The sequence below is a fragment of the Halictus rubicundus genome, chromosome 7, assembly GCF_050948215.1.
Source record: "Halictus rubicundus isolate RS-2024b chromosome 7, iyHalRubi1_principal, whole genome shotgun sequence".
In the NCBI taxonomy this organism is placed as follows: domain Eukaryota; kingdom Metazoa; phylum Arthropoda; class Insecta; order Hymenoptera; family Halictidae; genus Halictus; species Halictus rubicundus.
Window position 1 is genome coordinate 16336437 of NC_135155.1, and position 24936 is coordinate 16361372.

The window sequence follows — 24936 nt, forward strand, 5'->3', positions numbered from 1 at the left end:
ACGCACGCTCGCACGGGCCAAGTGTGCAGTGGCAGGCGTGCGCGCCGTAATTTTTAGCAATCAGCCCCGGCCCGTTTCCCCCGGGTTGCCCCTCGGCCACCCCCGCTTCGTTTTCTCCGCGTAATCACGACCACTCGGGCAAACTTCTTTGCTCGCCCGCCAGACAAACAACTCGTAACTCCTTCTCCCTGACATCCCCGCAGCCCTTTATCATTGGGAAAAAGTTCTCCGCCTTGGAATACGTATTCGAGAGGATACCCTCACTCATTTCTCAAAGTGAAAAACGCAGTCGATTCGAGATAGTGACTGCCCACAGCGGTCCAACATCGTCCAACGTGGCTGCCTGCCTCCACGAAGTCAGACCGAAATTTCGAAAAAATGATTGGTAAAAAACGGTAATTTTCAAATTGCGATTTTAATATGTCCCCGATGGAATTTCCAAGCGTTTTCACGGGAAATAATAATTGTAAGCATGCACTTTAAGATCGCGAAGGATAGAATTGCCTGCGACAACGACATCACGTCGAAATTTCAAGAAAACGATTGGTAAAAATCGGTAATTTTCAAATTGCGATTTTAATATGTCCTCGGTGGAATTTCCAAGCGTTTTCACGGGAAATAAAAATTTTAAGCATGCACTTTAAGACCGCGAAGGATAGAATTGCCTGCGACAACGAAGTCACGTCGAAATTTCAAGAAAACGATTGGTAAAAATAGGTAATTTTCAAATTGCAATTTTAATATATTCGCGATGGAATTTCCAAGCGTTTTCACGGGGAATAAAAATTGTAAGCATGCACTTTAAGATCGCGAAGGATAGAATTGCCTGCGATAATGAAATCACGTCGAAATTTCAGGAAAACGATTGGTAAAAATCGGTAATTTTCAAATTGCAATTTTCATATGTCCCCGGTGGAATTTCCAAGCGTTTTCACGGGGAATAAAAATTGTAAGCATGCACTTTAAGATCGCGAAGGATAGAATTGCCTGCGATAATGAAATCACGTCGAAATTTCAGGAAAACGATTGGTAAAAATCGGTAATTTCCAAATTGCAATTTTAATATATTCGCGATGGAATTTCCAAGCGTTTTCACGGGAAATAAAAATTGTAAGCATACACTTTAAGATCGCGAAGGATAGAATTGCCTGCGACAACGAAATCACATCAAAATTTCAAGAAAACGATTGGTCAAAATTAGCGAAAATTCGAAAACTTTCAAATCAAGTTTTCAATATGTTCTCCATGGTATTTCCAAGCGTTTTTACGGTAAATAAAAATTGGGAAAATGCATTTTAAGATCGCAATGGTCAGAGTTGCCCGCAAAATCCGAGAAATTTCAGAGAAAATCGGAAATTAACGAGAGGAGATTGCACTTTGAAATAAGTGCGTTTGTCTAAAGCGTTACTTCAGGGGTTCCTATAAAATTTCGTTCCCGCTTGATCATACTCGGAGATCTGTTAAAACGCCAGCTGCGGAATTACGTGGCGGGGTTGATATTAATCGGTCCAGACGGCGACTTCTTTCGCGATGTCTCGCGTCCGTGCGAGCCGGCGATTTAAACGCGAGCCGCGCGGCGCGAAGGCTAAAAAGCGTGCCGCACGTGAAGCACGGTTCCGCGGCCGCGTATAAATCCGTCACGCGGCATTATTTCCTCGCTCTCTCCCTTCACTACCGGCACGGAACTATCTTGCGTGTTTTGTAAACGACGGCACGTCGAATGCACGCGACGAGTGTCACTCGCTCGGACGAGCGGCCGCGTTCGTGCTGCCCGGACGGGCCGCGATACGACGGGAATTAGGGTCGACACATACAAGACGGGTTTCACCGGGACCGGGAACGGGGCACGTTTTCCCTATGCCATACAGACTTGAGAGGCGCTCAAGATGCTCGCAACAAAGGCCCAGTGCCGCGCACCACGGGGGTTAGCTACCAGAACCCCAGCACCGTTTACTCCCCGCATACCCCTGAGGATCCTATGGTAGAGCCGACCGGGCCCGGCCCGGGGTTTCACGAAATATTCTTGCGAAGAATACTCAGCGATCCCGGTCGCCGTGGCGAAGGGAGAAAAACATTATAAATGTTGTATTATTTTAAAAACTACTTCACCGATGATGATGACCTATCAATCGAATCTCAATGGACTTTTCGATGTTTGAAAAATTGTTGGTTTTACAGACGCGTAAAAATACGTGTCACCCTTTTTTCATTATATTATAAGACTAGAACTGTCACACCGATGAAAATGAGTTTTTGGAAGCTTATAGCGAAAACATAAAACTGTTTACCGAAAATGTTGTCATTTGGAGAAAATGTTTTTTCACCATTTATTTGGCAATTATTTTAAACAAGTGCTATGTTTTCGTAGCAGGTACCTTTGTAAAAATTTGAAAAAAATTGAGGCTATAGCCCCAAGAATCCTTCGAGATTCGATTGACAGGTCAAAAAGTAAATATCATAGTTCTTTTAATATAATAGTTACAGAGCAGTACTTCGATGATGCCTCTTTGAAATTTTGGTTTTTAATTTATGGAGCCTCCAAGGTTTCAATCAGGTAAAACCAGGTAAGGACGCGACGTTCGGCGATTCAGGTAGCCAATTGTAAGTGCACGACTGATCGACCGCTATTCTTCGACAGGTTTGGAAAAACCAATGTCCTCTGTGCTAATGATGGTATTTACCTTTCCTGTACACTCCGACTGCACAATACCCCAATAAAATACGGACCTCTTTTCCTGTTTTCTTTCTCCTTACTACGTGAAAGTTTCAATTTTAGGACAAACTCTGCCGACCCCCGCTTCAGAATGTTTAAAGAACATTATAAACGTTGTATTATTTTAAAAAATGAGGTTATAGCCCCAAGTGTCCCCTCTACAGACCTGTTTTTAAGTAAGTGGATACTTCAAAATTGACGAAATAAATTATTTCAAGTGAACCCGGGCCCGGGAGGCCATAGGCCTAACAGCCTCCCGGGCTCTGCTTCTACCGTGCGCCAACCGTGCTGCTAGGCTATGTATCGCGGTGCAGCGTTCACTTCAAATAATTTTAATTTCGTCAATTTTGAAGTGTCCGATTTTTTAAAAACAGGTCCGTGAAGTGAATTTCTCTAACAATTCATAAGTGTATTAGATCATGTGGCAGTCGCATATGTACATGGTGTAAGGACAACAAGTACAGCTGCTCGGTTGCTGCTCGTAACCGCTCGTCTGCCGTCAAAAAGAAGGCAATGTCGCGGTGCAGCGTACACTTGAAACCATTTTAATTTCGCCATTTTTAAAGTGTCACCATTCTTGAGAAGCCCACCGTTAGGTATGCCTATCCCCACCACAGCTGCGCCCGTAGTCCCATTGTTTTGGCTTCGACGTAACCCGCTACATACTATGTGTGACCGCTGTAGCCAATATCTCCACTGTAGCCGAAAGTACGCGTGAAACGAGGCCTGTCCCTTGCACTCTGATCCAATCGGCCGCGCATTCGTACCTATGCTCTGTCCAACGAGACCGAGGCAGTGAAGCACCCAGCGTGCGTCCTTTGCTAATTGTCTTGTAAGGGTAACTTCAACTCTGTCGCACTCGAGCGCCTATGTTTACGTCTACTGTCTCGTCTCATTGGACAAGATATAGATACGCCATCGCATTCCTGCCAGGGAACCTTCCATCTAACCATGTTTAGGCTATCATGGACAAGAATTTAGGAGTTTTCCATATACATACATTTTTTCGCTAGCGACCCTTACTTCAGAATGTCTAAAGAATATCCAGCAATTTTATGAACCTAAAATAATGAATAGTACAATAAATAGTTTTGCGGCTCCGCGAATTACAAAACGAAATTTTAAAGAGAAAGATGAAGAAACGTAATTTTTTAAAGATATTTCTAATATTTTTTAATTAAGAAATGACATTCACCAAGGAAGAAATAAATTATTTGAGAACAGCAGTCTTTTGTGATAACCCGGCTCAACCCCCGCCTCCCATTTTCTCTTGGACCACAACATACTTCAATGTCATCAAAATTCGAGACATAGTCCCCAAAAAATGATCGAATTCACATGGAATGATCCCCTTCCTAATGTGGATATTTCCTTAAAAAAAAAAAAGTAACAACTATTCTCGTTTTTGCAATATATGTATGTATAATTTACATACAATACAAGGATGTATGATGTTTCACCAAGAGGTAGGAAGGTTTCCTATTTCCATGGTATTGTAAAGGGGAGATACCGATAGTTTACCTAAGGAACCGTGAAGGCCCTAAAAACATTTTTTTTGTGCCATGCACAGCAGGGAACTGTCAACGCGCTCCCGAAAGGCCTTCTGGAAATGGTCAAACGCTCGAGATAATGACCCAACCGGGGCGAGCAGAAATATAGTTTGGAACACTGAAGCCCCGTCGACTCAAACCCTACACCCTGGTTTCGAATCTAGCGGCCAAACGTCCCCGGTCCCGTCCCGGTCTTGTATGGGTCGACCCTTATGGTGCTTCGGAAGATAACGCGAACTTACAGGACCCCCTGGCGAATCTGCGCACGCCAAATTTCGTTTAGATTCGCGCGAGCTCCCGGGACGATCGCGTTGACGCTGTCCAGTCTATCGGAATTAGGCTCGCGCGACGAATCTAACTCGCCGCGGTGATCTCCACTCCTTACGTGGAAACTGTACATCGAAACAAGGCACGCTAAGAAAGGAAAGTCGAATATTTGCATTTGTATCGCGTGTGCCGTTGCGTATATTTAACGTTCGCATAATGTGCGTTCATCGGCTATCGAAGAGCGTACGGGTCGATGAACTCGATTTTCCAGAGTTTACAGAAGAGCCTATGAAAAGTTCGCAGTCCAATGACTAGCCAGTGGTTATCTCTCATCGACGTCAGTAACTAGCCCGACGAGTCCCGCTGATAGGCCTATCGCGACCCGCTGATTACCCATAATAAGAAAAAGAACTTGCCCAAGTAGTTTAGTCAAACGAACTGATTAAAAAGTAACGGTGCAATTTATCTGTCACGTTCGCTAGTGGTTTCTTCCCGGTATCAGCTAATCGGCCGGTCACTGCCGAGTGGCATTACCATTCGGAGCCGCGGTAAATGCCAGTAGCCAAGCCCCCGGACATCTGGTTTGATCGATGGTTCACCGGAGATCGTTCCTTTCCCCTCGATCAATTTCATTACTCCTGACCGGCGGGCCGGTGGATCCGATCCATCGTAAAGGAGCTAGCGGATTCATCTCAATTAACCGGCGTTATTACACCGGAACGGGTTTCGGTCTCGCCGTACGAAGTACCACGAGAAACTGGAAATGACGGACCGGTCCAAGTTAGTTTCCGTGGACGGCGTTGCAGTTGCAGTTGCAGTCGCAGTCCCAGTCGCAGTTGCAGGCGCATCACGGGAGGCGGCTGTGCGCTCGCCTCTGAATACAGAGATAACGGGGGAAAATTTCAGGGTTGTCGAACGGGCTAGGAGAAAGGCCGCATCCCACGTCCCCGGCACCGACGATAATAATTTCCTGGCGAGCCCGTGTCTGCGCGCTGCGTTTCCGTGTGCGCGCACACACCCGCGCTCGTCGGTTACCTAAGTAACGCGGCCCGGCCATCATTCGGAAGATGGAAGTTGGTATGAACCGTGCGGCTCGATGGAGTTCATTAATTATGAACACAAAAGCGTGTTTCAGTGCAATTTTCAACCGTACAGTAGCCATTGTAACGCGCGCATAATACATCATTATTATTTCGTTTCGTAATGGGACTGGCCGGTCGCGCGCGAGTCTGCGGCGCGCTCCGCCTGCGAAAGTAGTCAGAATTAAATGCGGAACGTGTAAATTGAAAGCTGACAATGACGGAGAATTCTGTACGGGGGCATATTGTGCGGCCGATGCGCCCTCCTCACCCACGCGAACCCCCACCCTCGTTCGCCAGCAGCCAATTACAAGTTTATCCATATTGTTTTTCGTTTCTGATCGCTCGCGGTTCACACCGAAACGATATTATCAGTATTGCAGGGTCATGAATGAGACACTGTGTTGGAACGATTGTTTAGAGTGACTGTGGACGCGACATCGTGGCGCCAACGTGTTTGGGTCCAGCGTGAAAGGGAGTCTGTTTCGGCCGAAGTGTGAAAGAAGAGCGTTTGGGTCTCGGTGACAAGAGTAAAGTGTTCAGGGGCGCCAAGCGCAGCGCGTACGTGACTGTTTGGGGTTTCCGAATGGATGCGAAACTGATAGAGAGAGAATTAGAGTGCGAGAGAGGAAGAACGAAAGTGGGACTTGGATGAAAGGGACGAATGCGAGGGATGTAGTGACAAGTTTTTGGAAGTTTATCCTAGTATCCACTCATGAAGGTCACACAGACCCCTCCCCATCCAACACGCAGCCCATAACACCCCATCCCCCCACGTCTAATACAGGTTAAAGGGAATCTTCTCCCCAGGTACTGTACAACCCAAGTGAAAAACAACAAAAAAAAAAAAACTACCATGTGTACAGGTTTTTGAAAAAAAAGGATGTAGTGTCAGTCGGTATAGAGTCAGTAGAGAGAGTGTCAGTCGGTAGAGAGTCAGTAGAGAGAGTGTCAGTCGGTAGAGAGTCAGTAGAGAGAGTGTCAGTCGGTAGAGAGTCAGTAGAGAGAGTGTCAGTCGGTAGAGAGTCAGTAGAGAGAGTGTCAGTCGGTAGAGAGTCAGTAGAGAGAGAGAGAGAGTCAGTCGGTAGAGAGTCAGTAGAGAGAGTGTCAGTCGGTAGAGAGTCAGTAGTGAGAGTGTCAGTCGGTAGAGAGTCAGTAGAGCGAGAGTTAGGGAAGCGAGAGTCGCGAGCGTTATTAAAGTATTTAGTATCGAGTTGTCGAAAGAGTATAAAGGACTATAGTGAAATCGGTATGAGATCACTCCACCCGATACGTCACACCTAAGACGTAGGAGTTTCCATTAACATATTCCTACAGTCTTCATCGCGATGGCGGAAGCGTTGAAATCTTTTTCGGTAAACGGGTCAAAGTGACAATTAATTCGTAGCAGGCGAGAACGGGGGACGGTAATGCGATCGCGTGTCGCTGGGACACGAGATCTTCGGGGCGTCGTTACGTTTTTGCTCGTTTTATCGGTCTGTGTCCATGATATCGTGACGCGGGGTGCACGCAGGAAGCCGCGTTTAGACTCGCATTACACAGACAGCGGTCGGCGGCTACTGACGCACCGTAATTACCACGGCAATTACTGCCGACACATTTCACGTGTAGCCGCACATTGTGCCGTTTCGTTGTGCCCTGCCGCTCAAATTTTCCTGCTCGTCGACGCGAGAGCCAATTCCCGAATAAACGGATAAAAGCAACCCGAACAAGAGCCGAACGTTGCCGCTGTACTCGCGAATATTAGCGCCGCGGGATACACCATTGTTGCGTCGGCCCAGGAAATTCATTCGCACGGAACCGTCAGCGCTTCTTCGTAACGCCACCGGTTCGATATTCCCTGATGCTCTTCAATTGATGCTCCCATTCGCATCTGGTTACCCGAACCAGACATTACGGACGCTTATTCCGCGACATTACGACGCAGACGATTACATCGTCTGCCTTTTCTCAACTTTTCCGTGCAAACTCTCGCAAATTCCACCATTACGACTGCAGACTTCGCCCGGTTAATGGAGGGGTACAGTGGTGATCAAATTGTTACAGCCGCGGCACGGAAAATTCATTTTTCCTTTTTTAATCATACAGTCAATAACGTTGCTCACAGTGCTTCTAAACAGAGTTGTGAAGAAGTACAATTGAATTACTCCAGGAATTATAATTACAAATTGAATTACATTGTAATTCAATCGTATTGTAATTTATAATTCTGGTCTTCGTTCAATTAAATTACGATTTAATTCGTAATTGCAATGGAGTACAATTACAAAATACTTTGTAATTAAATTACAAAATACTTTGTAATTAAATTACAAAATACTTTGTAATTAAATTACATTAATTACGAATTACGATCAGACTTGTGCAGATTTACAATTGAATTACTCGAGGAATTATAATAACAAAGTAATTGAATTACATTGTAATTCAATCGTATTGTAATTTATAATTCAGATCTTCGTTCAATTAAATTACGATTTAATTCGTAATTGCAATGGAGTACAATTACAAAATACTTTGTAATTAAATTACATCAGTTACGAATTACGATCAGACTTGTGTAGATTTACAATTGAATTACTCCAGGAATTATAATTGCAAAGTAATTGAATTACATTGTAATTCAATCGTATTGTAATTTATAATTCAGATCTTCGTTCAATTAAATTACGATGTAATTCGTAATTGCAATGGAGTACAATTACAAAATAATTTGTAATTAAATTACATTAGTTACGAATTACGATCAGACTTGTGCAGATTTACAATTGAATTACTCGAGGAATTATAATTGCAAAGTAATTGAATTACATTGCAATTCAATCGTATTGTAATTTATAATTCAGATCTTCGTTCAATTAAATTACAATGTAATACGTAATTGCAATGGAGTACAATTACAAAATAATTTGTAATTAAATTACATTAGTTACGAATTACGATCAGACTTGTGTAGATTTACAATTGAATTACTCCAGGAATTATAATTATGAAGTAATTGAATTACATTGTAATTCAATCGTATTGTAATTTATAATTCAGATCTTCGTTCAATTAAATGACAATGTAATTCGTAATTCAGATCTTCGTTCAATTAAATGACAATGTAATTCGTAATTCAGATCTTCGTTCAATTAAATTACAATGTAATTCGTAAGTGCAATGGAGTACAATTACAAAATACTTTATAATTAAATTACATTAATTACGAATTACGATCAGAGTTTTGCAGATTTACAATTGAATTACTGTAGGAATTATAATTTCAAAGTAATTGACATACAAAGTAATTCAATTGTGCAATTGGATTACAACGTAACTGAATTAGCACAACTCTGCTTCTAAACGTGCATTTGTAATTTGCAAATGTCAACACTTTTCATTGAAAAATGAATTGCTTCAACACAAAAACGCGTGTGGCACATATGTATATATATATATATTGGACTATTTTCCATTAACATTATGGAACTGGTTGCAAAAAAAATATACTCAAAACTGTGTCAACGGTCCAATTTGGGGAACCGGTTTCCTAATTTGTACCACAAGTATCCTAAGTTGGACCATGTTTACTTTCCGACATATTGGTCAAGAAATTTTATTCAAACGATATTAGATACTATAAAATGAATATTATAAACAGTAATACATACAAAAGCAGGACTCACATGTTATAAGAAAATAATTCTGATAAATATTTAACAGCACACCGCAGAAAGCTAAATAAAATTTCTATTTCGAACTGTAAAAATAAACTGTAAATATTGAGATTGCAGATAATTGCAGCAGCCATCTTCCCCTCCCACGAAGACATTTTGCGGGCTCCCTTTCCCAGGGGGTTGCAAAACGTCTGAACCGTTCCTGATCTCATACCACCATGATATTCATGGTTAACTCCGTCGATTCCGGGTGCTCCCCGTGATAAGTCCATTTGCAGATTAAAGTGAGTTGTTCTGGGCGCGAACACTGGGTGCTCCATTTATCACGGTTACCGTGAACAGGTTAGTTGGATCCGACAATCCGAAAGAATGGTTTCCGATGGATTTCTTTGCCCTGGATTAATTAATATTCATTGGCGGTATTGTGTCCCGTCGTTAGCCGAATCCGATTTCTTTTTAGTGGCCGTACAAAAGAGCATGTTCGCCTCGAATATTTTCGGCGACTAAATTAATCATGATATTCGTCCTTTGTGGTCCGCGCAACAATTCGCTTCCCTTCCAGTCTGTCTCGAAACCACCCCTACCAATATTTCCAACGCGTCGTTGTGCTCGTAACGCCCTGCATATAGGGTGAACCATGAAAAATAGAACAGGCGAGTGTCTCTGTTGCAACTGAAGACACAATAGAATGTTCGAAACAAAAATTGTGCGAATATTATAATACCTAAACTAAATTTTATAATCCTCTTGTTATTATTTGTGTCTCAACATATTATATTTAGTTTTCATTTATAGTTCAATAGATTTTCCTAGACCGCGTTTTACTTTTTACCTTGGCTGTCGCGTAAAAATGTACGGAGACTCCATTGCGCGAACGGTTTCCACGTAATTCAAGATGGCAGAGTCGGACGACTCGGGCCGCGCGCCGCGAAGGCGGACAAAAACAGGAAATGAATTGAAATTTAATTGGCAGTCGAAGCCGACGGATCCAGTCGCGAAATGATCTATGATCCGCGATCGAGGATTCTATTTATCTAGCCGAGGTTGCCCGCGTTGTTAAACCGGGGCGGACGCAGTCTGACAACTGTTTAACCGACGGACTGTTATCTAAAACATCACGGGCCGGATAATCGCGCGGTTTCTGCGGCCATATTTTCGGTCGCGATAACCGCCGGCTATCTCGCCGGATCGACTCGTTGATTAACCTTCTCGGGCCGCGGCCGGGGCCCGTTTCCTCGTCCGATGAAGATTTACAAGCGAGAAACGTGACTTCTTCCGCGGCGGTATATCGCATCCCCTTCAGAGACCGGCCGCCATCGCGAGATTCATGCTCGACGAACGCCGGAAACGGCATAAACAAAAGTATCGGCGACGTTGTCGTGCAGCTCGAACAGAACCTCCGGGGAATACACGATATTTCGTCTTAAATCATCGAAGTGAAACGATATCCATTCTTCTTCGGGTATCTACTGTTCAAAGTTTCCTTCCATTCCAGCAACGACGCTTTTTAACGGATTCGGGGACGGAGGATGTTGACAACGCTGTCCCCAATAGCCGACAACATTTCTCGCTGCGTCTTCAGTTGCTACTGCAAGCCGAATAACAAATGACTGGAATACGGTGACATGACCCCTTTTCAGGATTCACCTTGCTAACTCGACGCTCCACTAGTTTAACCCGTTGCACTACGATTTATTTTACGGTTTCGGTGATTTCAGAACTTTTTTGTAATTTGTAATTTCCCAAAGAAAAAGGAGGAAATTTATATCTATCGTATGGCTATGTGTTCTTCGATAGCTGTACGTCAACAACGCCGAAATAGAATTTTATTTAACACTAGAACGACCGGAGCAGTGAAAATGACTGGTTCCTAATTTTTTCTTTTACAATCACTGAAATTGTAAAAATGTTTTCATCGGAAATTTTTTAATGAACCTCTTCGTTGAAGCACATATTACAATAAAAGTTGTATGAAGTCTGAATGGGCACAGTCTTGTCACTGTTACAAAGCAATGTACGTCGGTCGCATTTGTTGCTCGGTCGTTCTAGTGTTAAAGGAAATTAATAATGTACATATGTAAAAGAAACACGATAGAAGTTATTGAAGTATATGACAGAAGTATTGCGCATGTCTGTAGAACGAGACGGCGGATTGACACAGCTGATAAGTGTAGAGAAAAAGAGAGAAAAGCCATGTGCATTACAAAATCTAATTGATTAGGATTGTCTGAATAAAGTGTCACTCTCTTGCATAAATCTTTGTGGAATAATAGCTTTCCATGTCGTTTCTTGTGTTTACAGGTAGGAGCGTAAACAATGTAAACAATGTAAATAATTGTGGTGAATAGCGAATAAAATTTTAATCTTGTGCTTACAGTGAAAATCAGTTTGGTTGTTGTTTCCTCAAGATAAATTAAAGAACGAAAGGATAAACTTATTGTACATATTTATTAGACTCTGTTCGTCACGAGTATGACTCGATATTGTGGGGCAAGGGGTTGATTGTTTGTGTGTTAATAATTTCATTACTCTTTCGTGTTTCATCGATGGCCGATTTGTTCCACAATGTAACCTTACATTCTCTCAATATTGAACTTAAGCAATCGGATCCTTTCGAAAATTCTGAAAGAGCAAAATTATTTTGTGGAACGAAAACTAGAAAGTTAGGGTTAGGTTCGACTCGCGGTTTCGCTTAAAAAGAGAAAGAAATTGCGGCGGCATTGTCTCGCGCGTGATGCGTGCGCGTGCGGATCGATCGTTGGAAGTTTGCGTTGACGAGAAGCAAATAAGGAGGACAACGGCAAGAAGACGCGTCGTTGTCGTGTATAAATATTTTATTGTCGCACGGCAGGTATTGAATTTCGTCTTTACGAGTTCATACCGTAACGACGGCTGTAAAATTGGTTAGAGTTTAGTAGGTCCTTCGAGGAGCGATCGAGCATCCGCGCGCCGCTCCGCTCCGGAAACAAAAATATCGGCGAACGAATCTACAATCTACGGCCGAGGCGGATTGCTCTGGCGTAGAGCCGTTAACCGGGAAAAATGTAATTTCGAACAAAGGAAATCCGGGGTTAAAGGACAGAGACGAGATAAGTATTACCGGTTGCGCGGAGGACCCCGTAAAGAGTTTAACGTTCTCCGCGCTCGGAACGACACCGGCGCGGCGACTTTTCGGAGAACTTTACAGGCTCGCGTAAAAACGGCATAAATTTCTTTTCGCCGGCTTTTACATCTCTACTTTATGAAAATTCCCCTCGCGATTTACATCGAGCCCCGGCGCGTGTAATCTTCGCGGAGTTCCTTATTTCGAGATATACGACCGCGTTTCCGGCACGGTGCCCCTGTGATTAGCCTCTTAACCCCTCGCGTGACCAATAAAGCTGAACAAAAATCAACCGAATAATACCAATAATTTTTTAACATCTAGCTTGTAGCGTGCTTATTGTGAAGTTAAACTGTGATTCACGTACTATTCGGTTGTTCGGAAAGTAATTTCCGAACGGACAACGTAATTGTATTTTTTCGCAGCCATTATGTGTTCTGACAGCTGATATAGCAAGGCTTGTTTGTGAAAAAGATTGTTTGATTCTGCGCAATAGTTTTTGTTTGGTGCCCTATCAAATATGGAGATTTTTTTTTCTTTTTATTATCGAAAAGGTAAAATGCTGTTTAAGGGACGAAAAAAGTTATTCGATGTGCATGCAGAAGATGTATTGATGGAACGCCAGTGCCAAAACTGGTTTGCAAAATGTCGTTCCAAAATTGGGTAATTGTGTACTTTGGTATTGCCTCAAAAGGAAAATGAAATAGAAAATAGAAATAAGAAGTATTAGTAGTTTAAGTAGTATTTTTTAGTATAATTAAATAGAATGTTTATACACTATAAGAAAATCAGACCAGCGCGCGCTAGATTGAACCATCCTCTTTCGAACGAGCCCTCTACCAGCGACAAAATATTCTTTTTTAAGGACGAAAACTTGAGGCACGTGAAACCATATTTCGCTGAATTTTGTCGGTAACGTAGTCACCCTACCTTATCGCGAATAACGGAGTCTTACGGAGTCGTGACGGAGTCTTTGCTCTCAAGTATCGAATTGTTGAAGAACAAAGAAAATAGAAGAAGAAGAAGAAGAATTGCTTGAAGATCATGAGGAAGACTTGTATCGCGCCCATCGCTAGGCACAAGCCCCAGACAATTGTGACGTGGCAAGCAATAAGTCTGACAGCGGAGAACTGATCTGAGAAGGTGACGACGCGTTGACAGAACAATTGACGACAGGAGATGGCGTCAGCAGTTGACGACCGGTGAGATTCACGTGTCGCCACGGAGGCGTCAGCGGTCGTTACCGTGTTAGTCGCGAGGAGTCCTCGGGCCGGGAGCGGGCCGTCCCATCGGCGACTTCTCCGCAAAACTTCATTTCTCATCGCGGCTCGGCGATGAAACTGCGATCGATGGGGGGGGGGGAGGGAGGTATAGCAGCAGGAACTATGGGGGTTAGCGTGTAATCGTTATTAGCAAAGGCCATCAACTAACCGCGACGCCGATCGGTAGCGGGCACGAAGTAATCGCAATTAGCTCGGGCCATCGGCGCACGGCAAGGTCGATGGATGGGCTGGCCGAAGTAATCGCGATTAGGTCGGCTCCGTCGTAACGTTTCGATTTTCGCCGGGCCGGCCCGTATTTTTCCACGGGAAAGCCCGAGGACCCATTTACCCGGTGACGTGTTTCCGGGAGGCGGCCGTATCCCAGTTTCGTTTCAGTCGCAGTGCTGCGCGGCGTGCGTGCATGAAAAGGCGCCGAAATCGGGGTCACCGGAGGTTCCCTTTTAGTCCCCGATACATTTTCTGTTTCACGATCAACGTCGACTAGCCGCCGCCCAACCCCCTCCCACGCCGCCTCCGTTTTCCTGATTTCCGTAGGAACGTTTCCTTCCTCGGCCAACGGATATCCGCAAGGGAACTGCGGAGCACTCGGATTGGCCGCGCCATGTCCGTTCACCTGTGACCTCCAGGAATACAGCTGTTTTATCATCGCAGTATCGCTAATGGATCTTGTAATCACTACACAGCTGGTGTTTGCGCAAAAGACAAATTCTTTACCCGAGTTGCATCGAACTCGAGGGAAATAGAGATTTATTTACTTTGTTAACACTAGATTTACGGAGCACTAAAAGCGACTATTTTGCATTACTTCATAAGAACAACAAGAACGTGCTACCCACATTTTTAGCAATATTTTTAAAATAATATATACCCAAAGAAATAAATTTGCTAAATAATTTCTTGTTTGCATCCCTGCTGGGATGTGTGCGTCCTTAGAATCTTAATAATATTAAATTAAAAATATTAGAATCCGTCATTTTGACGGGTCCCGTGAATCTATGAAACTATTAGGGGTGCCCATAAGTAATCAATTGTTTGCGAGGAATTTGCTTTGCCTTCAGTTCTGTGATCGTTGGTCATCTAGATCTTGGGGATATGTATAGAGAAATCATTAATTTCGTTGATTACATTTTACTCGAAAATTTGGAAATACCCGTGTGTTCGTGTCAGGTCTGCTTCGCTCGACTGTAGAAGACACTTCTAGTTTGAGGATCTCACTCGCCGCTTCTACTCCTTTGAAGTATCGCTGTCGGAAATTACTAAAAAGTTCAAAGGGCATTTCCAAATTTTCCATAATTTTGTCTTGTCGTTTAAACCCCGTCGCTGGATTTCCATTCTTTGTAGAATTTTACGTTTATGCAGGACATTTTTTGAATAGAAAAACTTGAAAACTTGAGGCTCGCATGAAGATTAGAACCTTGATGCTGCTGAAACAGATGACTCCATGTTCTAAATGAGATAAGACTGCACCCAACAGCTGGAGGAGTGAGCGATAGCCTCCAGCTGAATGATGACACGGGATTTCAGGAACAGTCTGGCTAATGGGCAAAAAAATGATTAAGAGAAATCATCCTTTCGATCAGAAGAATCGAGACCCTCTTCTTCCTTCGACACCCTGGTTTTACCGAAACCAACAGCCGCCATTTCTATAAAAGGCTACTCAGTTTGTTACTAGACTGTGTGCATCGTTATGCAAAATAAACATTGTTGGCAATTGCAAGGGGGTCAATCCATGTGAAGGCGATCACTTTTTTGAGGTGGTTTCTCGGATTTTGTTGAAGCTGAAATTACCTTCGAAATTGTTGAAAAGATCTTCAAAGTTTACCGTTTAGGCCGATTTGTACGAAAACTACCTTCACAAAACAATTTATATCACCGTTATTATTACAGATAGAAACATTTGTATAATCGTCATCGCAGAAGACTGATCTTTTGAAATAACTTATCAATTTTAACACAAATGTAATATTTTAATCCAAAAATATTGAAAATATTTTTGTTTTGCACATTCAACCCCCGGTTCGAGTGTGAAAAAGTTAAAAAAAATATTGCCGCATTCTACCATCCTTCCTCTCTGAAATTCCATTTTTTAATTCGCCGTCGTTCAAAAATTGAGGTGAGGAGAGGCCGGCAACGGACAGGCGGTGTCGAGCAATTCAGTATAATCTCACCGACACGCGACACATCGATCGCTATTCGCCAGCAGGTTTGGAAAAACCAAAACCTTTGTACTATGGCTGGTGTCAATGAACTCGTAAGGAATTATAGTCTGCGAAATTACAGTGTAGGTTTCCCTAAAATGTTCATTTCATTATTTTCCTGTGTATCCGAAAATGACAATCTGTGATACAGTGATTTCTCTATATATGTCGCTAAGACCTGGACGATAAACGTCGCGGATTCATCCCCACTACCGCGGGGTATACCCCGTCAGGGGCCTCGGACAAAGGAGTGTAAACATAACACAGCTCTTCTGGAAGATACACGACGCTGGCAAGAACCGTGTCGGTGACATACATCGAGAATTCAACTAAAATCTGCACTGCTACATGGATCAGCCTCTTCTCAGCACTCAGTGTCCACCTCGGAACAAAGACGAAGAATGGATGCAATGTGTGAAATGCCACGGTTAGAAAAAGTGAACATGGAATGAAGAAAATTGTTGGTGACATATATCGAGAGTTCACTGTAATTCTATTCGAAAGCATGGAAAGCAGCACAAGCTTGACACGGATGGACCGGTAAGACTGCGACCGACATCTGGAGGTAGCAGGCGACAGTTTCGGATGGGCTAATGGGCATCAATGCTGCGGGCGGCGATTGCTTACGCGTGACGTAAACACTAATTGCTTGCAACCGAGCGTTCAGTTTCCACGGCCGGTTATTTTACCTGACGTCCGCCTTTGGCTCAGAGTTCTTTGGAACAATATCTATCGCGTTGCGGGGCACGATGGTGTCGCCGCTCCCAGACCGTTGCAAGCGGAATTTACGGAATCCGGATTGAATAAATGGCCGGTGTTACACGTGTGCCTTCGGGGGTGGCCAGATGCGCGCCGCGCCGATACCGCACCGGATCGTAATCAACATAACGGCGAAATAAACGGGCCGCGCGGCCGATGTCACAAACTGTGAGTGACACGTACGCGTTGCACTCGTCCTCGCGCGACGCCGATGCACCGCGCCGCGCCGCTGCAACGCCGGATGCGCCGCCGCGTGTCGCTGGTTTTTCTGCTCTTTCGGTTGTTGTTTGTCCGACCCGCACGATAATTCTCCGTTGGTCCGGTTGAACGGAACACGAACGCCCGCCGGGGGCGCGATTAGGTATTCAGTCTGTTTGCGGTCGCGCGGACACCCCCGAGCATCTTGGTATTTGCACCGCGACTCCATTGAAAGTAAGTAGAGCGCGAACCACTGCCACCGATAGAGCGGATGCGACGTCACCTTAAAATCGTTCTGTAGCACTCGACCAACACCGATCGCATCAATGCTAATTTTGCGTTTCGATAGCCAATCGACGATTTGCCTAGGTTCCGATAGGCCGAACCTGAGCTGAAAGCTGGCTTTCTCCGCGTCAGGCAATCTAGGTGGCGGAAAGTCATGCCAGAAAATAGATACAGTGATTTCTCTATATATGTCGCCAACACCTATATGATAAATGTCGCGGAATATACCGCCGGGTATACCGCGTGAGGGGCCAGGAAGCTCGAGAGGCCTCTTGGACAACACTCGACGCTGGCAGGACACCTGTTGATGACATATATCGAGAATTCACTGTGTATCATTTATTTATTCTTGTTCCGGAATATTTACCGAGACTAATGACACCCATAATCAATTCTAATAAATGAGCGCAGGATTGTCAACACTGTCAGGTACAGTGAATTCCCGATATAAGTCACTTGCGCGGTCCTGGCGAGTGACATTTAGACGAAACCTGTGGTTCTCGCCGAACGTTGCGTTTGAAAAACACAGTGCACGCTGTAAACGTAAAAGTCACTGTCCGTGGTGGTGTGGGTAGTCCCAGTGACCTTTAAACGCGAGGCTCGCAGTGACTTACATCGGGAATTCACTGTTAACTTATTCTGTGTCGTTACAGAAGTAACTGTACGTCAGCAATTAGGTCACGTTTCCATTAGAAATATACACCATTGCGAATGGACCGGCTGGACATCTCGCGTTGTCCATCCGCCTTAGGTGATCGATACTTGACTCTTGCCGTGGACAGCGGAGATGCTTGTTCTTGGATATTGTGCTGTCCGAGCATCGAGAAACCCATAAACAGGACAGACATGATTAGACATTAATGTCTTCAGTACTAGGAGTATTATGGCCACATCTGCTCTCCTTGGAGTAACGAGGCGTTAGTCTATACCTCCAGATGTTATGGCGTTGGCCATTACGAAGAGAGGTCGGATGGTCAGCGAAACAGGCTGGGTCCCTTAACGTGATTGAACACGGCTGATCAACTGTGTTCCTTTGAGCCAAAGCAGCCCTCGTAATCGTCACGAGCTACGACCATTTGATACCTAATCTATCCCGGCCCCGTCGTTATCCGTTGAATATTTCATGTTCTCTTATTCTTCGGGTATGCTCGGCGACACGGCGATTCGCCAGGATGAAACAAAAAAAAAAAGACCGTTGCGGGATCAGCAAGTCAAAGGGCCGGTGTAACGACTACGGGAAGAGCCGCGAATGACAAAGAAGATTTATTCATCTGCCGGCGAAGTAGAGCGCGGGTAGAAGCTAAGAGGCAAGCAAAAGACAAACGGAATAGGTTCGTAGACCGTTTTCGTTATTCATGAGCCGACATTTCCACGGGCCGGTCGCCGATCGATTCCCGTCGACGACGTCTAAGCGTACACATCGATATTGATGTTAGAACGAATCGAAGCCGCGCGGCCCGCCGACAGTAATTTCAAGCGACGAGACAAAGCGGAATGAAATCGCTCGCGCGAGTCAATATTTGTGCGCGGGGAGACACCTACGAACGAGAATAATCCAACCGTGCACGTTCTGCGCCCCGCAAATTTAAATTTCCCGCCTACTATTCCCCACAGCCGCGTATCGATTCCCGCTAAAAATACATGTATCCTTGCCCGGAGCAGCCTGCTGATGTTATGATCTTACTTCCCGGCGATTCTGGCAGTCGTTGGACGTCTGCGTTTCGCTGGGACTAGAGCTATGCATGATGGGGCTATCCATCACTAGATATTTCCAGAAATTCTGATAATTGTATCCTAATAATCTATTCTAACGATATACAGGGTGTTCGACAACACAGGGGGAAAATTTAACACTAGATTGCCTAGATCACATACAGTGATTTCTCTATATATGTCGCCAAGGCTTGGAGGATAAACGTCGCGGAACTATCCCCACTACTGCGCGGTATACCCTGTGAGAGGCTACGAAGCTCGAGCATATCTCCTGGACGATACGCGTCACTGGCAAGACCCATGTTTTTGACATATATCGAGAATTCACTGTACCTACCTTCATAATTCTATTGAAAACCAACATATGTTTAAAACAAAATTATTTAAGTTTTTCTATACATACAGGGTGTTCGACCACAGGTGGGAGAAAATTTAAGGGGTGATACTCTAAGACAATATAAGAGGAAAATGAAAAGTAAAAAAATTCCGATTTCGGCTTCATTTCTTAGTTATTATCAATTCAAAGTCCGCCTAAAATGCGGCAACCCGGCCCACAGAGGTGTACGTTGCTTACGTCATGAACGTCAATGAACGTACCTTCCAATAAGTCACGTGGCAAGAATTCGGCGTGTCCGATTGGGTCATTCCAAGCGCATTTTCAGTTCTAGTCGAATTATTGGCTAAAGTGTGTGACGTCAAAGCACCCTAACCCTAACCATTCGGCGCGAGCGGGGACCACCTTTGACACGTAACTGTCGCGCGCCTGTATGACGTAAGCAACGTACACCTCTGTTGGTCGGGTTGCCGCACTTTAGGCGAATTTGTAATTGATAATAACTGATAAATGAAGCCGAAATCGCAATCGTTTTATTCTTCATTCTCGTTTTATATTGCCATGGGGGACCACCCCTTTTTCCTCCCACTTCTTGTGGAACACCCTGTACAGACGTTCTAATGTTCTAGATATTTCTAGAGCAGCCATTGGCACAGATGGCTCTGTATAAGGTACTGCTTTTAGGCTTCGCCGAAATCGAGAGCAACAATACCACGCTACACAAAAAGAGCTAGTCCTCTGCGGCGTAATCTTGGAATACTCACAGTTGGAAACGAAAGATTCAGGTAGAATGAAAATAAAAAGAAATTTTCCTAAGTCAATTGAAAGGAGAAACTAATTTTTCTTTCAGAGAGATAAGGGTGGGGAATACGCTAGAATATTTAAAGAAAGGGTTGAAAGAGGAAAAATTGATTAGAATAGCGCGGTACAGATTGGGGAATGAAATGAGGGGAGGGAGATATTGGGTGGGGGAAGATCAAAGACAATGGCGGAAGACGGAGGGGGAGAGGGGTGGAGGGAAAAATTAGACAAAGAAAGATAGGAAGTGCAGGATGGAAAATGAGAAGGAGAGAGGGGGAAGGCAAAATGACAATAATAAATTGTAAAGGTAAAGGGTTCCCCTTTGTAACCCGTAAGGAGACGAATAAATATACATAATTTTTCATATAGTAATGAAAGAATCAATGCTTCTAAAGCCTTCGCAGTTTTTGCCATAAACCGGTGCAGTCTACTCCCAAGATACATTGTAATGTGTCGGGTTGTGACCTGAGATGTAAGCACCACTCTGAAGCCGACTGTTAAAACCAACGACTTCCGCGCTAACCGCACATAATACGAAGACAATAGACTCTAAACATTCGAGGCAGACGAGTTCCCTCTCCAAGAATTGATTTCCTATTTCGACAGCGTCCAGCAAGGGACGTCGCAAATAGTCCACTATCGACTCTCGATAGTCTACCCGCTCGCAGCACTATCGCGAGAGCAGCGTGCAATTTCCGCAACAGAAAGAGACGCAGAGACGAGCCGAACAGTCGCCTGGCGACGTCGGCAAGTTTGAATTTTCCGCGTGCATCTCGCAGCTTTTTGGTCGGCCGGTTATCAAAAGGCGGAAGAAGCGGAGAAAGAGAGACTGGTTCCGACGCGGTCCAGAACCCGTCAGCCGGGGAATTTCCTGATGCCCAGCGAACAATGGCCGCGGTGGATTATTCGATTTCGCGCGGGAGAATGCACAGTGAGCTCTCAAAAACGAAGTAGAAAATTCACGTAAGAAAAACTAACTCACTGTTCGGCGATAGTTGAAGGAACCCTTCTCTTTCGAATGAGCCCTCTCCCAGCGTAAAATATTCTCATGTAAGGACGAAAAGTTCAGGCACGTCAAACCATTTTTCGCCTATTTTTGTCGGTAACGTGGTCGCTCTACCTTATCGCGAATCTACGGAGTCTTGGGCCCGGTCAAGCTAGAGTATAACTACATTACCGTCAAAAAAAGGTTTCACGTGCTTCAAATTCAGAAAATGCATTAGACTCGTCAAATTTTCAAGAATATATAAATACAAATCATTGTTTCTTGTTTTCGTTCGTGAGTTATGCACGACTCTGCGAGATCATGCAGAAAGTCCCTCAAAGGGATCACATGACGTCACGTCCCGAGAATTGTGTCACCAACGTACCAGTAGTGGGGATAAGTAGTGACGTCACGAAGAGTACTGTAGGATTGTGGTAGGATCCCCTCAGCACGACTCGTGACGTCACTATCTTAGACCGCACCGTATCGCATGAGCGCGAGAGTGGGAGTAGTGATCGTGACCAATCAGTTGCCCAGGCCTGGACTACACTATAGCTTCGTGACGTCACTCCGGTTCTGACTATAGCATTTCTCCCACTATTTACCCGAAAAATCCAATAGTAAAACCCCGATTAGAGTTACATTTAGCTCACGCAACCTCTTGATCAAACACGCGACGCTCAATGTATCACTAGCCCTTTCTAAAAATCGACCTGTGACCTGTTCAAATCAACTTACAAGCCTCCATTGTTTAAGGGGCCGGTCTCCGTAGATTCGCGATAAGGTAGAGTGACTACATTACCGACAAAAAATGGTTTTATGTGTCTTGAGTTTTCGTCCTTATACAAGAATATTTTGTCGCTGGTAAAGGGCTCGTTCGAAAGAGGAAGGTTCAATCTAGCTGCCGAGATTATGCAGATATTTGGTGATATAAGCGTTAGAAGTAGGCCAAAAATTGACGATGCGCATGCCGTGGAATCCGAGCATTTTTCTGCCATTGGATGAGTTTTCTGGATGAAATCGAGAGCAGCGCGCGCCAGAAAATATCTCCGGCTACAAATTGAGTTATATTTTGTCTTGCTACTCTGCGAAATAAAGCGAAAAACGGAAAGTCGGAATTCATAATATCGATAATACAGAGGAAAAATTGTGACAAGTTTAGTCACAGACTTAAGACCAAGACGGATCTTAAGTCTGTGTTTGAAGGCTGTGAATGGAAATTAATAATTAAAAAGCCACGTAACAGGTAGTGAATAGGACGGAAAGGATGTACTCACGTCCAGCGAGATCTCGTGGTCGGCGAGACGTGGTCCTCGTCGTGGTCGTTGGTCGTTGCCACGTCACTTCCGTCGCGGATCGATCGCCGGTGGTGCATCAATGATCGTCGGCCGATCGCTGGCTCGAAGACTCCTCGTGGTGATTTGCGCCGGCGATCCACGGGCGCGCGTGACACTGAAACAACCAAGACGAATGGCTCGCTATTAAATCACGCCGAGGACCGTTTAACCGTGTATGATCGATACTCGCGGGGGTAGCGCGGTGTCGCGGCTTGTCGCGTGGCCCGCCACCCCCGCGCATTTCTACGGGGTGTCCCGGGCCGGTGGCGTGTTATTAAATTCCTGTTACGCGCGGCTCCCTCCCCTCCCCCCCCATCTCCCCCTTCCCCAAGGACACCGAACGGTAATTAACGCGGGCTTACATTTTTCTCGGCCGGCGGCGTTTAATTGCGAGCCGGCCGCGTGCAGTTTTAATCAAGCCGAACTAATTTTTCGACCGGTCGCCGCGCGGCCGGCCCGAGCAAAACTTCCGGGGCGGAACTTGTTGCGGCAGCCGCTGATTAAAGTTTTTCGGACGGCCGCGCGCCTCCGGCGATCTCTCGATCGTCGTGCCGAAGATTTTCAGTATCCGAGCGAGGCCAACTTAAACTTTCGTTCTCGCTCCTCCGTGATTTTGCCCGCGCAACTCGACCGATCGACTGGATTTTTCGGGAACTCTTCTTAAAACAACGTTAACGGATAAGCGAATCTGAAACTTTGCGATCGTATTTTCGAGTCTCCGGAGCAACGCGTTTAATTTGCAACGCGTACGGCATGTTCTTGGTTGTTTGAACGCGAGTCGCTTCTCGACCTTTCGAAACTGTGATTACCCGTAGAATCGTCGGCGTGTTACGACAGGAGGTGCAATTAAGCACAATCACATCGGCGCAACGAATAATTTTCTGCACTAGAATCGTATTACCAGAAAATTCGAACGGGAGCCACGTTCGGCGCACGACGACAGCCTACTTGAATTACGGTAACAAGCTTGACTGTTGCAAAACCAACTTCTTCGTGTTATTAGAGCCGCCGCTACACGAACGCTGCAATCGCTTGAAACAGCGTCGCGTCACAAAGCGGAGGGGAGATAGACGTGACAGACGAGAGTATGGGGTCAATCGAACATGTCAATTAATGCACGCACGATAAAGGGACGGCATTTTATGGCGAAACCGAACTGATTTATAAATGGAACGTTCTCCTTCGCTTTATCTGGAGAAACGTAGCTCTCTCTCTCTCTCTCTCTCTCTCTCTCTCTCTCTCTCTCTCTCTCTTTCTCTCTCTCTCTGGCCATTTCTTCTTATTCGAACGATTGATGCAAGAGAATGCATTTTTCAGAGACTGGAATACCAATGATTCAATGAAACACATTGTGAGAATGTATGTTCTATTATTGTTTCAAATAAATCAGAAATTGACAGGCCGGACTAAAGAATTCCGTAAAATCGTACGAAAGTTAACGAACCCGAGAGTTCAGAGTTAAAGTTAACGATTAATAAATCCTATCTATCTTTGAACTTAAACGAATCGAGTTTACGCGATTAGAACACAAAAATTGATTCTTGACGACGAACGAGACTGCCTCGCTAATATATTGTTATCTTTTCTGTTCGAGATCTCAAGAAGTCAAAAATAAAATATGTTCATCAACCCCTATTTCAACATCCAAAATTTTGTTCAACGTTCCTCAACGCTGTACAGTGATTTCTCCATATACGTCGCCAAGATCTGGATGATAAATGTCGCGGAATGATCCCCACAACCCCATGAGGGGCTTCCAAACTTGAAAGGTCTGGGAATTCACTGTACTCAGAGTTTATAGTGTCAGAGCATTATTTTCTGCTCGGAATATAGGTTATCGGAGAGAAGCAGGAATCTATATTAATTTTGCCATTCGTTAACAGGAACGGGCAACAAAGTTTAAGGACAAACTGAAGGGTGACATCTAGAGGTAGCCGAGTTACTGATACGATGGTTAATTAGGTCGGATCAGCGGTGCGCAGAAACGTGCGAATTTTGTTTCACGAGTTGGCAAGTAAAAAGAAGAGCGAGAAAAAGATCTGGTCGTGTGAGCGGCTCTCGAGTGAATGGGCCGGAGCTTTCTGCGGTTTCACGGCCGTTTCAATTTACTCGGGGCTATGTCAGCGAGGAACGAGAGAAAGAGAGAGAGAGAGAGAGAGAGAGAGAGAGAGAGGGGGGGCCGTTAAAACGCGCGAAATCGGGCTGGAATAATAGCGAGAAAGGAAGAGGGAGCGAAGGGAGAAGGGACAAGGGATCTGCTTGGCTGGTCGAAATTCAAAGTACTGGATGACAACGGGCGCAGGGTGAGGTTAGATTGAACCGTACTTACATACGTGTACGCGGGATCGTGCTCACGAGTTCCGTACGTGTATGCGGTTGTTGTCTAAACGCGTGCGAGGGAAAGAGGGGGTGAGTTTAAAAGGGTGGTTCATCGTCGAGCTCCGATGTACAGGCTATTCCTCTCACGCTGGTCCGAAATTTCGAGATTCTTTGTTTACAAATTCGATGCTTACAGCCCACGCAGAATAGCAAATAAAACCCAGTTATTCGAGCATACCACGATAAATATAAATTTCTAAACGCGATCAAAGTTTAGTGTCTCCGAAATTGTGACCGACTGCACACAATCAATACAGTTATTCAAATGGAAATGTTCTTCTTCGGCATATCGC

General features: G+C 44.7%; 1 protein-coding gene across 2 annotated transcripts in view; it reads right to left on the bottom strand.

The window, feature by feature from the left end:
* Positions 1 to 24936, bottom strand: part of Kek5 (leucine-rich repeat, immunoglobulin-like domain-containing kekkon 5 protein) — a 710928-nt gene that overhangs the window by 100408 nt on the left and 585584 nt on the right. For both annotated transcript variants that reach the window (XM_076790900.1, XM_076790901.1), the window contains one exon: positions 22205 to 22379. The gene's annotated coding sequence lies outside the window, so the exon portion shown is untranslated. The remainder of the gene's footprint in view (positions 1 to 22204; positions 22380 to 24936) is intronic.